Below are 13,318 nucleotides of genomic sequence, written 5' to 3'. Positions count from 1 at the left end.
ACAAATCACTTTACTAGGTATAGGAGGGAAGAAAAGTAGTTCATCCATTTACGTAAACTAGGAAATATCGCGATTTTGAGTTTCATAATTTTCATTAGGTTTTTGTTTAATCAAAATACAGTACAGTATTAACAAGGAGAGTTTTTACTCACGAACCGATCTGTCCATGTGGACATATTCATTATGCAGTGTATATTATACTGTCTACAGCACATTAGCGTACAATATAGAGAAAGAAGTTAAATTGAAAAATAATCAGAATATGAATATTTGAACACATTTTTTAAAATTGTGGCCGTTCATTTCGATACAGGCTTCAGTTCTTTTGTGCATATTATCGCACTATAGACTATTGCATCTAATTTCAATTGTCACTTTCGTCCTTCGTACTAGTAACTCATGTTGAAATAATTCTGTACCTACTCTATAAAAGAGTACCTTACGTACTTAAATTCAATCTTCACTTCTGCTCGATCCGAAAAGATAAAATTACTCAGACATGCTATCTACTGTCCGTCCAAGTGGTTATGTCGCAGGATCGTCGAAAGGGAGGAAATCACGTGACAGTTAATTAATTAACGAGGCCCTTTTATTTAAGTCATTTTAAACAGTTGTATAATATTACGTAAACGTCCAATTCCTAACAGAAATTAATGTTTTCAGAAAAGAGCTAAGACAGCCCAGCTTTTACAGAGAGGCGAGCAGAAGCAGGTGGGGGAAACCGGGATGCAACGTAGGCAAACGGACGACAGTACCTGTGCGAAAATATGATTCAATATTGAAAGCTCTTTCGCCACTGGAAAACGCGAACATATTTCTGGAACGTACTATACTCACTAACTCAGTGCTGTTTACTATGTGCGGCCTTGGTTCTGTGTAGAGGACAGTTGGAACTTCATTAGTAGATGGGGTGGGAGTGAAGTAAATTAAAAAGCAGGTACAATAAAATGATGTCCCTGCATATCTGGTACTTATATATATGCTAAAAGTACAGAAGAAAACTAAAGAATTTTACGTCATTTCCTGTCATGACACAATTCGAGATTCCAGCACCAAACTTTTTTGACTACAAAACTTGATAGTTGAAATTTCTGCCGAAAAAAAAAATGAATGTCAAAAATCCAACGATCTAGTTCATACTGTTTTAGACGATATTTACTGTTTACGAGAGAGACTTATTAAGTTCTGTGGAGTAAAGGTTAGCATGCCTGACCGTGAAACGAGCGGGCACGGATTCAAGTTTTGGTTGAGACAAGTTGCCTGGTTGAGGTCTTTTCCGGGTTTTTCTCTCAACTCATTAAGGGCAAATGCTGGTAAACTTTCGGCGCTGAACCCCGGACTCATTTTGCTGGCATTATCACCTTCATCTCATTCAGACGCTAGATAACCACAGAAGTTGATAAAGCATCGTAAAACAATCAATAAAAAAGATACAAATTGAAGCAGTCACCTACATTTTTTATGGAGTGTCTGAAGCTATCACCGCTAGATAACAGTATTACCGATTTGCACATAAGTGAAGCAAAGAATCAGCAGTTGCAAGATGGCGGAAGTTCTATACGAGTGTGCCATTGGTGACCTGATCCAAGCATTGATGCAAGCTTTGTCTTGGACTGGTGGCATTCATCACCCGTGACTACCCGGGCTAGCATATCGTTCCCTTTATCCTGTCAGCTAGGATCAAGCCACCAATCCGTTGTACAATTTTGTACACCCTTCAGAGAACGTCTGCGCTCAATTGTCGACAGCTTGACGTGACAGACAATGCTAAGCATACACGGGAGCATTGCTTTGTGGATATCCCTTGCTGCTAGACATTTTCACAGAAACATCTCACAATGGAACGCTCCTCGTCTGTGATATACTCGTTCAGATATGCCGTCACCTTACAACTGCTGCTTCTTTGTTTCAGTTTTGCCACTTGTACGCATATCGGACACCTTGATAATATTGCCATGTAGTGGTGATATTTTCAGGCATTTAATAAAGTTGTATGTGTGTATTACAGAATTATAATTTAGTATAGTGCATATACAGTGTGTAACAAAATCTCACCTGCTACTTTGTATTATGCATACTGCTAAAATATACTGGAATGCCGTACGTCTGAACGTTATTCGTATACAGAAATTCCTACAAAATTTTATTGAGAGTGAGCATCTACAAAGCTATGATTGAATTTATCCGGGAATAATGTACATGAATAATAATTTTAATGGAACATTCAGAAATTATTTGAAATTCTCACACACACAAAAAGTCGTCTATACACAGCAACCAATTGTCTTTCAGCAAAATGAAGCAACCCATGCTTTCCTAACTAATCAAGAGGCAGAGGATCAACACAAGTATTGCCATGGCCATCACGTTCACCTGATTTGAAATCCTTAGACATTAACGTCATGATTGGGGGTTAGCAAGTCAGAAGTGTTCAAAATCAAAGTATGAAATGTAAAGAACTTGAAGAATAGAACTGCACAAGCATCTGCAGAGAACTCTGGCAAATTTGTTCTTCATTTCCTGTCATGATACACGATGATTTTCGTGTAAATTTAATTTTAAAACCACTAATTTAAAGCCACTCAATTTTACGGACAGATTGCAACGTTGTAGCGAGAGAGGGAGGCTTGCGTACAGAGCAAACCTGAGTTCGTTGACCTCCTACATCTTTATTACTAGAAGAAAGATTACTGTGTTAGCGGCGATGATTCCGGACTACTGAAACTTGCAATTTAATTTCCTAATTATAAAATATATTTAATTACAAAACATAATATAGATTTTGTCCACACCTGTGGAGTAACGGTTAGCATCCATAGCCGCGAAACCAGGTGGCCCAGGTTCGATTCCCGGTCGGGGCAAGTTACCTGGTTGAGGTTTTTTCCGGGGTTTTCCCTCAACCCAATATGAGCAAATGCTGGGTAACTTTCGGTGTTGGACCCCGGACTCATTTCACCAGCATTATCACCTTCATCTCATTCAAACGCTAAATAACCTGAGCTGTTGATAAAGCGTCGTAAAATAACTTACTAAAATAAAAAAAATAATATAGATTTTCTATTCCTTTAAGTGTCCCCTATCGCCTCTTTTAATCTACAGGGTTATTTCACTTCCAGCCTGTATACAGTTCATGTCCGGATAATCATTGTTTCATTAAAATGGATCGAGACTTTCTGTCCACCCTGTATTATTTTACAATAATTCGCACTCTTTTGTGCATGAAACTTTTTTTGTGTGCAGATCTTAATACAAGTTTCAGGCACTTAAAAATTGTCCTCCTTTACTTTTGAAAACCTCACACACACAGAAATTACGCGCAATTTGCATTGCCTTTCTTTTTTTTAATATACATTAGAAGACGCCATAACTTTGTGGTTCTTTCCTGTTCATTTCTTCCAGATCTTTAACTTTCTCACCGTCTTTCTTCATCCCTCAACAGCTGTGAGCAATAAGGAATGAATAATACATTCCATCCGTTGGACTAACCTATGAAAGTCAGAATAATTCTTGTTTAAAATTTATATTTTGCAGCTCTAACATTCAGTTGCTGAATATCCAAGCTTCGAAATAAAAGTTTTCCCGTCCTTTTTCCCCCCGTCTCGTTATCTCTGTTACTAAATCGATTCTGATGTTTAGTCCAAACTTGTATCATCACTTTCATGATATGTAGGGGTTGGGCGGGTGTTGTCCAGGGTTACAATAGGGGGTGTTGGTGTTAAGTTATATTCTTTCTCGGCGGTTGAACCATAAATCAATCTCGATCCTCGGTGGCCGCGTCTTCGACCTTAGCCCGATTCCATTTCCTCCCCCGCATTCAACGATGTTAAAGTGAATAAAATACATTCTGGACCGGCTATTAATCAAAGTGGCGTGCAGAGTAAACAATGCAACACGCAAATTACACGATCATGCCCGGCTCTATCTCTCAAATTAATTAATTAATTCCTTCATTCGTTCGTTCACTTTGTCATTAATTAGGGGAAGACGGGGCTTATTTACAAGCGGGCAAATAAAAAGAGAAATTTTTGTGACATTATAAAGTAATGAATTTCGAGACAAACACAAATGACCGTTTACAACATTCTGCATACCGTAATATCATTTTTCCACACTCTCTCCCTCTCTCTTTCTCTCTCTCTCTCCCTCTCTCTCTTTAAAACAGTATTTCCTAAACCATTACTAGTTACAAGTAGTTAGTGTTAACACTGAAATGTCCAATGAGCGAAGACGCACTATGATTAGCGAATATACTTACTTACTTACTGGCTTTTAAGGAACCCGGAGGTTCATTGCCGCCCTCACATAAGCCCGCCATTAGTCCCTATCCTGAGCAAGATTAATCCAGTTTCTATCATCATATCCCACCTCCCTCAAATCCATTTTGATATTATCCTCTCATCTACATCTCGACCTCCCGAAAGGTCTTTTCTCCTCAGATCTTCCAACTAACACTTTATATGGATTTCTGGATTCACCCATACGTGCTACATGCCCTGCCCATCTCAAACGTATAGATTTAATGTTCCTAATTATGTCAGGTGAAGAATACAATGCGTGCAGTTCTGCCTTGTGTAACTTTCTCCATTCTCCTGTAACTTCATCCCTCTTAGCCCCAAATATTTTCCTAAGCACCTTATTCTCAAACACCCTTAACCTATGTTTCTCTCTCAAAGTGAGAGTCCAATTTTCAGAACCATAAAGAACAACCGGTAATATAGCTGTTTTATAAATTCTAACTTTCAGACTTTTTGACAGCAGACTGGATGATAAAAGCTTCTCAACCGAATAATAACAGGCATTTCCCATATTTATTCTGTGTTTAATTTCCTTCCTAGTGTCATTTATATTTATCACTGTTGCTCCAAGGTACTTGAATGTTTTTACCTTTTCAAAATTTCCTATTTTTATATTTCCATTTCGTACTATATTCTGGTCACGAGACATAAACATATACTTTGTTTTTTGTTTCCAAGGGTTTACTTTCTAACCTATCTCCTTACTTGCTTCAAGTACAATTCCCGTGTTTTCCCTAATCGTTTGTGAGAGTCCAATTTTCAGAACCATAAAGAACAACCGGTAATATAACTGTTTTATAACATATTCACGTCATCCGCATACACAAGGAGCAATGGAGGGGGAAAGGAACTGGCCACCCTACCCCATTATCTTCTGGCCGGATGCCTCATAGGTGGTGCCTTCTTGGTATCACTTATGAGATTCAGACCTGTCCCCGCGCAATTGACTGAACAACAACAAAATATAATAATAATAATAATAATAATAATAATAATATATTTATTTATTTGTTTATTTAGAATATTAATGTGCGAAACAACAGCACAAGGCCAATTACAGCTTAGCACAAGATACTAAACAAAACAAAACAACAAATGATGATGAGAATGAATGATAGAAATGGCAATGAGATGAAATACAATCAATATAATAGTCTACATTAATCAATTGACCAAATGCAACAAAATAAATAGCACAAATAATAATTATTAAAATTAGTTCAGTGAGATAATTAAAAAGAATGGCAATTGAATAGAGTGAATTTCAAATATATTAATGAAATCAAATAAATGAAGACTGGAATAATATAAGTAATATTGTAAAAATATGAATTGGCAAGAATAGTATAATACATATCTTGACAATGGCATAAATTAATAAAAATGACATAAAAACTCAAATGATATACTACACATTAAATGGATCCAAGTTGAATCCATGCAAATTAGCATATTTAATGCATCTGCAGACCGGAGAGAGAGATTTAGGATTCTTATTATAAAACAATTTATGGAATCTTAAACCATTAGCAGGAACATGAAGACTGATATTGCTTATGAAAGATTCACAATCAATATCACCCTTAATGACTTTACAAAAAAATAAATAATCAAGATCCTGACGTCTGGTGAACAAACTACCGCAATTAAAATATTTGCAATTAGTCTCATAGTTATAATCGGAATTTGGTAAAAATCTATAAGAACACAAGGAAATAAATTTTCTTTGAATATTCTCCAATTTAGCCGAGTCAGTGGAAGTAATGGAGTTCCATACAACAGATGCATATTCAAGCTTGGATCTAACCAACGTATAGTATAAAATTAATAAACACATAGGAGTGGAAAAAGAATAAGTTATAGATCTGATTAGACCGAACATTCTTAATAATATACATACATACATACATACAAATGGCTTTTAAGGAACCCGAAGGTTCATTGCCGCCCTCACATAAGCCCGCCATCGGTCACTCAAATCCATTTTAATATTATCCTCCCATCTACGTCTCAGCCTCCCTAAAGGTATTTTTCCCTCCGGTCTCCCAACTAATACTCTATATGCATTTCTGGATTCGCCCATACGTGCTACATGCCCTGCCCATCTCAAACGTCTGGATTTTAAGTTCCTAATTATGTTAGGTGAAGAATACAATGCGTGCAGTTCTGTGTTGTGTAACTTTCTCCATTCTCCTGTAACTTCATCCCGCTTAGCCCCAAATATTTTCCTAAGCACCTTATTCTCAAACACCCTTAACCTCTGTTCCTCTCTCAGAGTGAGAGTCCAAGTTTCACAACCATACAGAAGAACCGGTAATATAACTGTTTTATAAATTCTAACTTTCAGATTTTTGGTCAGCAGACTGGATGATAAGAGCTACATTCTTAATAATAATAATAATAATAATAATAATAATAATAATAATAATAATAATATAATAATAATAATAATTACAATAATAATATGATAATAATAATGTTGAATAATTTCGAGGGAAAATTGTTCCGGGGCCGGGTATCGAACCCGGGACCTTTGGTTTGACGTACCAACGCTCTACCACTGAGCTACCCGGGAACTCTAGCCGACACCGATCCAATTTTTCCCTCTATATCCACAGACCTCAAAGTGGGCTGACAACCGTCAAGCAACCAACTTCGAGTGCACACTAACTCCGTGTGACTTACATTGTGGTTTTCTGTTAACGAACAGTGACGTGTATTATGCAAATCAAGATTTCAGGTATAACTCCCTGTAAAGTTGATTTGAATAATTTCGAGGGAAAAATTGTTCCGGGGCCGGGTGTCGAACCCGGTACCTTTGGTTTAACGTACCAACGCTCTACTACTGAGCTACCCGGGAACTCTAACCGACACCGATCCAATTTTTCCCTCTATATCCACAGACCATACATATAGAGTGGTAGAGCGTTGGTACGTTAAACCAAAGGTCCCAGGTTCGATACCCTGCCCCGGAACAATTTTTCCCTCGAAATTATTCAAATCAACTTTACAGGGAGTTATACCTGAAATCTTGATTTGAATAATAATGTTTACAATAATAATATGATGATGATAATAATTGTATGATGATGATAATAATAATGATGATAATAATAATAATAATAATGATTACAATAATATGATGATAATAATAATATAATAATAATAATAATAATAATAATAATGATAATAATAATAATCGTAAAATTTTCTGAACACAACGCATAATGCAGAAGGCCGTGAATCCTTGTGGTGTGTGACGAGAAACGCGCCCGTTAGCTGGCAGCTGTTTTCCATTACGTCCGATCCAGTGTCTTATTTGCATGTGCTGCACCACCGCAGGTTCGCAATCACGCTACACGAGCTACTCAATTTAATTCTTTCCAATGTCGTTATCTCTGGATGTTTGTTTTCCCCGGGAAATAGACATAATGGAAGATTGACTAAATTATATTTCGATGCAAAGAAGGGAGCTGCAATTCACATTTCAGAGTAATTTGACGGTATTAGCTTTAATGGGACAGAAAGCAGACGAGGATAATTTTCGTTTCGCCTGTATTCTGCGGGACGTCCATGAAATGAATTCAGATGTTGCAACACACTGGAGGTCGTCTCTAGCTTGTACAACGTTGCCAACAATTCTGTACTCACTTACTGGCTTTTAAGGAATCCGGAGGTTCATTGCCGCCCTCACATAAGCCCGCCATCGGTCCCTATCCTGAGCAAGATTAATCCAGTGTCTATCATCATATCCCACCTCCCTCAAATCCATTTTAATATTATCCTTCCATCTACGTATCGGCCTCCATAAAGGTCTTTTACCCTCCGGTCTCCAACTAACACTATATATGCATTTCTGGATTCGCCTATACGTTCTACATGCCCTGCCCATCTCAAACGTCTGGATTTAATGTTCCTAATTGTGTCGGGTGAAGAATACAATGCGTGCAGTTCTGTGTTGTGTAACTTTCTCCATTCTCCTGTAACTTCATCCCTCTTAGCCCCCAAATATTTTCCTAAGCATCTTAATCTCAAACATCCTTAACCTATGTTCCTCTCTCAAAGTGAGTCCAAGTTTCACAACAATAAAGAACAACCGGTAATATAACTGTTTTATAAATTCTAACTTTCAGATTTTTTGACAGCAGACTGGATGATAAGAGCTTCTCAACCGAATAATAACAGGCATTTCCTATATTTATTCTGCGTTTAATTTCCTCCCGAGTGTCATTTATATTTGTTACTGTTGCTTCAAGACATTTGAACTTCTCCACCTCTTCAAAAGATAAATTTCCAATTTTTATATTCCCATTTCGTACAATATTCTCTTCACGAAACATAATCATATACTTTGTCTTTTCGGGATTTACTTCCAAACCTATCTTTTTACTTGCTTCCAGTAAAATTCCCGTGTTTTCCCTAATCGTTTGTGGATTTTCTCCTAACATATTCACGTCATCCGCATAGACAAGCAGCTGATGTAACCCGTTCAATTCCAAACCCTCTCTGTTGTCCTGGACTTTCCTAATGGTATACTCTAGAACTCTAGAGCGAAGTTAAAAAGTAAAGGTGATAGTGCATCTCCTTGCTTTAGCCCGCAGTGAATTGGAAACGCATCTGACAGAAACTGACGTATACGAACTCTGCTGTACGTTTCACTGAGACACATTTTAATTAATCGAGCTAGTTTCTTGGGAATTTCAAATTCAATAAGAATATCATATAAAACTTCTCTCTTAACCGAGTCATATGCCTTTCTGAAATCTATGAATAACTGATGTACTGTACCCTTATACTCCCATTTTTTCTCAGTTATCTGTCGAATACAAAATATCTGATCAACAGTTGATCTATTACGCCTAAAACCACATTGATGATCCCCGATAATTTCATCTACATATGGAGTTAATCTTGTCAAAAGAATATTGGACAAAATTTTGTACGACGTCAACAAAAGTCATATTCCTCGAAAGTTACTACAGTTAGTCTTGTCCCCCTTCTTAAAGATGGGTACGATTATGGACTCCTTCTAATTCTTTAGTTTCTGAAATTAAGTTAATATTTATTAACACATGGTTAATTTATTTGGTCGGCTTATATGTAGCGTTGGTTTCTTAATTTTGGTGTTTTGTAAGAATTTGATTATTTTATTTAGTTGGGCAATGCAATTTACAGAACGCTATGGTTATTCCTGCGCATTGTGAACATTTGACAGTCGTCAATTTTTAATACAAAGAATATAAAATGCAGGTGATGAAGTATCAGATTAGAATCCTTCTAAATCACTACTGAAAACAATATTATAAAGATGCTGCTGCGGCTAAAATAATATGTGTAGTCGAGGGTGAAGGTGTCGTTAGTAAACGTGTAGCACAACGATGGTTCGAGCATTTAAATAATGGAGGAGAAATCATTAGAGATTTAGGAAGATCTAAGGTATGAAATATTCAGAATACACGCTGAGTTTTCGAAGAAAATCCACAAAAAATACTCGTTCGTTGTTAAGAGAATTTTGTGCACTAAAAGATACCCTAGTGAACTTGCCTAATTTCAATAAATCGGAATGTCTTGACTTTAATAGTGACTGAAATGTGTTTTCAAGACGTGGGATTTGTTGACAAGAACGTTATACGTTATAACGTATGTTCACAAAAAAAAGTTGAGATTCAATGACCTTGAAAACAAAAATACAGCATCCCTGCCAAATTACGAATAGTACTGTGGTAATTTCGCATTACACTTTCGCAATATGTGCAAAACCAGAGCAATTTTACTGAATTTGTCCAAAAATTAAGAAAAAAGGACAAATGCAATTTTTTGTCTATTCGTTTACTTTACCATTTTTTGTTAATATGCTTGAAAAATCCCATGTATAGTGGGTCCCTATCACCACGGCATGGCGCGTCCTCAGGTTGCGGATCGAGGAGACGCCCTCCAGATATGGAGGGTAGCTGTGAATATATTGAATAAGCAGTCATGGACAGCCGATAAGGGGTGGTCCTCCAGCTTGGGGGTTGGGCGAAGGGCTAACAACCCATCACCGTAAAAAACAACTTGCTACGAAACCTAACAATAAGCCTCGGAATGGGATGCATGTAGAGTGTTAGTTGGGAGGCCGGAGGGAAAAGGACCTTTGGGGAGGCCGAGACGTACATGGGAGGATCATATTAAAATGGATCTGAGGGAGGTGCGATACGATGGTAGAGACTGGATTAATCTTGCTCAGGATAGAGACAAATGGCGGGCTTATGTGAGGGCGGCAATGAACCTCCGGGTTCCTTAAAAGCCAGTAAGTAAGTAAGTAAGTAAGTATGCTTGAAAAGTACCGAATAGTGTATTTTGATTCATTAATCATATTGAGTATGGTTAATTTGCTTCCAGTTGATGGAATTTCAGCCGGAAAGTGAAATTAAAACCAAAACACAAACAACTTAGCCTTCTAACCTCAAATAACAATACCTACTAATAAATATAAACAAATTAACTCAATCAACTGACTAGTGAAAGAGATCACGTGACTAGTGAAAAATTGTCATAAGTTACTAGACCGGTAAAATAGTTTGAGCAACAGAATCTACGAAAGCTGGTGAAATATATTCTGGTAACTAGTAACAGGTGAAATACTCTACTAGTATTTCTGACAAATAGGCCCCTGAAAAGTGGCTCAAGACCACAATCTAGTACATACAGTCGCGAAGCTCAATACGTAGGCACTATCCATACAATGGCAGTTGAACTTTAGTTGCTAGCCACTAGGATCGCTACTATCGCACAGTCTATTGTTCCTAGTACTCTCAGTTGCTAACCGCTTGGAGCATTGTATCGCGAGAAATACAAAAAATCACCTCAAGCTTCGTGACTGTATGTACTGTACTAGACTGTGGTTATACCATAGAATCTAGGCTAATGGTCTTTACTTCGAAGATTAGATTAATTTCTTCTCAAAGTACACACTTACTGAAATGCTTGCTCCAAAATATATATTATTTATGTGACAGATAAATACATAGTTCGATTAATTAAAATGTGTCTCAGTGAAACGTACAGCAGAGTTCGTATAGGTCAGTTTCTGTCAGATGCGTTTCCAATTCACTGCGGGCTAAAGCAAGGAGATGCACTATCACCTTTACTTTTTAACTTTGCTCTAGAGTATGCCATTAGGAAAGTCCAGGATAACAGAGAGGGTTTGGAATTGAACGGGTTACATCAGCTGCTTGTCTATGCGGATGACGTGAATATGTTAGGAGAAAATACACAAACGATTAGGGAAAACACGGGAATTTTACTGGAAGCAAGTAAAGAGATACATAGGTTTGGAAGTAAATCCCGAAAAGACAAAGTATACGATTATGTCTCGTGACGAGAATATTGTACGAAATGGATATATAAAAATTGGAAATTTATCCTTTGAAGAGATGGAAAAATTCAAATACCTGGGAGCAACAGTAACAAATATAAATGATACTCGGGAGGAAATTAAACACAGAATAAATATAGGAAATGCCTGTTATTATTCGGTTGAGAAGCTTTTATCATCCAGTCTGCTGTCAAAAAATCTGAAAGTTAGAATTTATAAAACAGTTATATTACCGGTTGTTCTTTACGGTTGTGAAACTTGGACTCTCACTTTGAGAGAGGAACATCGGTTAAGGGTGACTGAGAATAAGGTGCTTAGAAAAATATTTGGGGCTAAGAGGGATGAAGTTACAGGAGAATGGAGAAAGTTACACAACACAGAACTGCACTCATTGTATTCTTCACCTGACATAATTAGGAACATTAAATCCAGACGTTTGAGATGGGCAGGACATGTAGCAAGTATGGGCGAATCCAGAAATGCATATAGAGTGTTAGTTGTGAGGCCGGAGGGAAAAATACCTTTGGGGAGGCCGAGACGTAGATGGGGGAGATAATATTAAAATGGATTTGAGGGAGGTGGGATATGATGATAGAGAATGGATTAATCTTGCTCAGAATATGGACCAATGGCGGGCTTATGTGAGGGCGGCATTGAACCTCGGGGTTCCTTAAAAGCCAGTAAGTAAGTAAGTAAGTTAGTAAGACAGTTAAATACATTGATGGTCTGGAAATAATTATGACGGTAGGAAATATTCGTTAAACTCAATCAACTTAACGAAAAGACTGTTATCTTTGGTGATATTACTGTTGATAATCTCTGCTGAGATTTGTAGGAAATCACCATTTTGTGTCTTTGTTTCCAAATGGAAACTCGTTATTTTATAGCAAGAATTGCTGTATTTCGCATGCGTCATTCCTTGACAAATTGACTCGGAGATACTGAATACGAATAAAACCCGTACACTAGTCTATGGAATATAGCCGTACATACACTGGTCAGAAACAGAGGGAATGCTTAAAACCTGCTATATTCGACGTCATGAACCCTGAAAGCGTGCATTTCTTTGAAAATATCAAATGAAATGTTTTTTGCAGCATCACAAAGCTTTCTGTTTACACTTCACCTAATGACAAAAAAAAAGAGAGCATCGATTATGACAAAAGCATGGCCTACTGTATAGATGAGCATACACATTTTTTGCAACAACACCTTCTTCTCTTTTGTGAAATATTGGAGATTAATAACTATAAAAATAAGTTCAATTTCATAAATTTATGACATGTTTCGTTGAACAGACGTAGTTTGCGTATGACAGACCATCTGTTACGACTGAGTAGGTCAATTTGCACTGCACACTGAATTTCATTATTTCCGAACACACTTGTAAAATAATATATAAAAATCACTCGTCTCTTTCATGACATCAATTATTCAACAATATCGCGCCAAATTACCCATTTATAAATCTGACGTTACAGCCAATTAATAGGGTTAATTATATGCCAGTAATGATCCAGCCAATATAACACTTCTCTGGCAATTTGAGATTCATTGAGGCTCATATTACCAACACATACCGAAAAAAAAAATGCAAAATGGTTTTAAAAATCTATGTCACAGCGGAAAATACTGAACCCTAGCGTTAAGTGAATGTGATGTCATG

General features: G+C 37.1%; 1 non-coding gene across 1 annotated transcript; it reads right to left on the bottom strand.

Moving 5' to 3' along the window:
- Nucleotides 1-6,798: 6,798 nt before the first annotated feature.
- TRNAD-GUC (transfer RNA aspartic acid (anticodon GUC)) lies at nucleotides 6,799-6,870 on the bottom strand. Its single transcript has one exon. It is a non-coding gene; the product is annotated as a tRNA-Asp (tRNA).
- Nucleotides 6,871-13,318: the final 6,448 nt, after the last annotated feature.

The sequence above is a fragment of the Periplaneta americana genome, chromosome 8 (assembly GCF_040183065.1).
Source record: "Periplaneta americana isolate PAMFEO1 chromosome 8, P.americana_PAMFEO1_priV1, whole genome shotgun sequence".
Taxonomy (NCBI): Eukaryota; Metazoa; Arthropoda; class Insecta; order Blattodea; family Blattidae; genus Periplaneta; species Periplaneta americana.
This window is presented reverse-complemented; position numbering and strand designations above follow the sequence as displayed.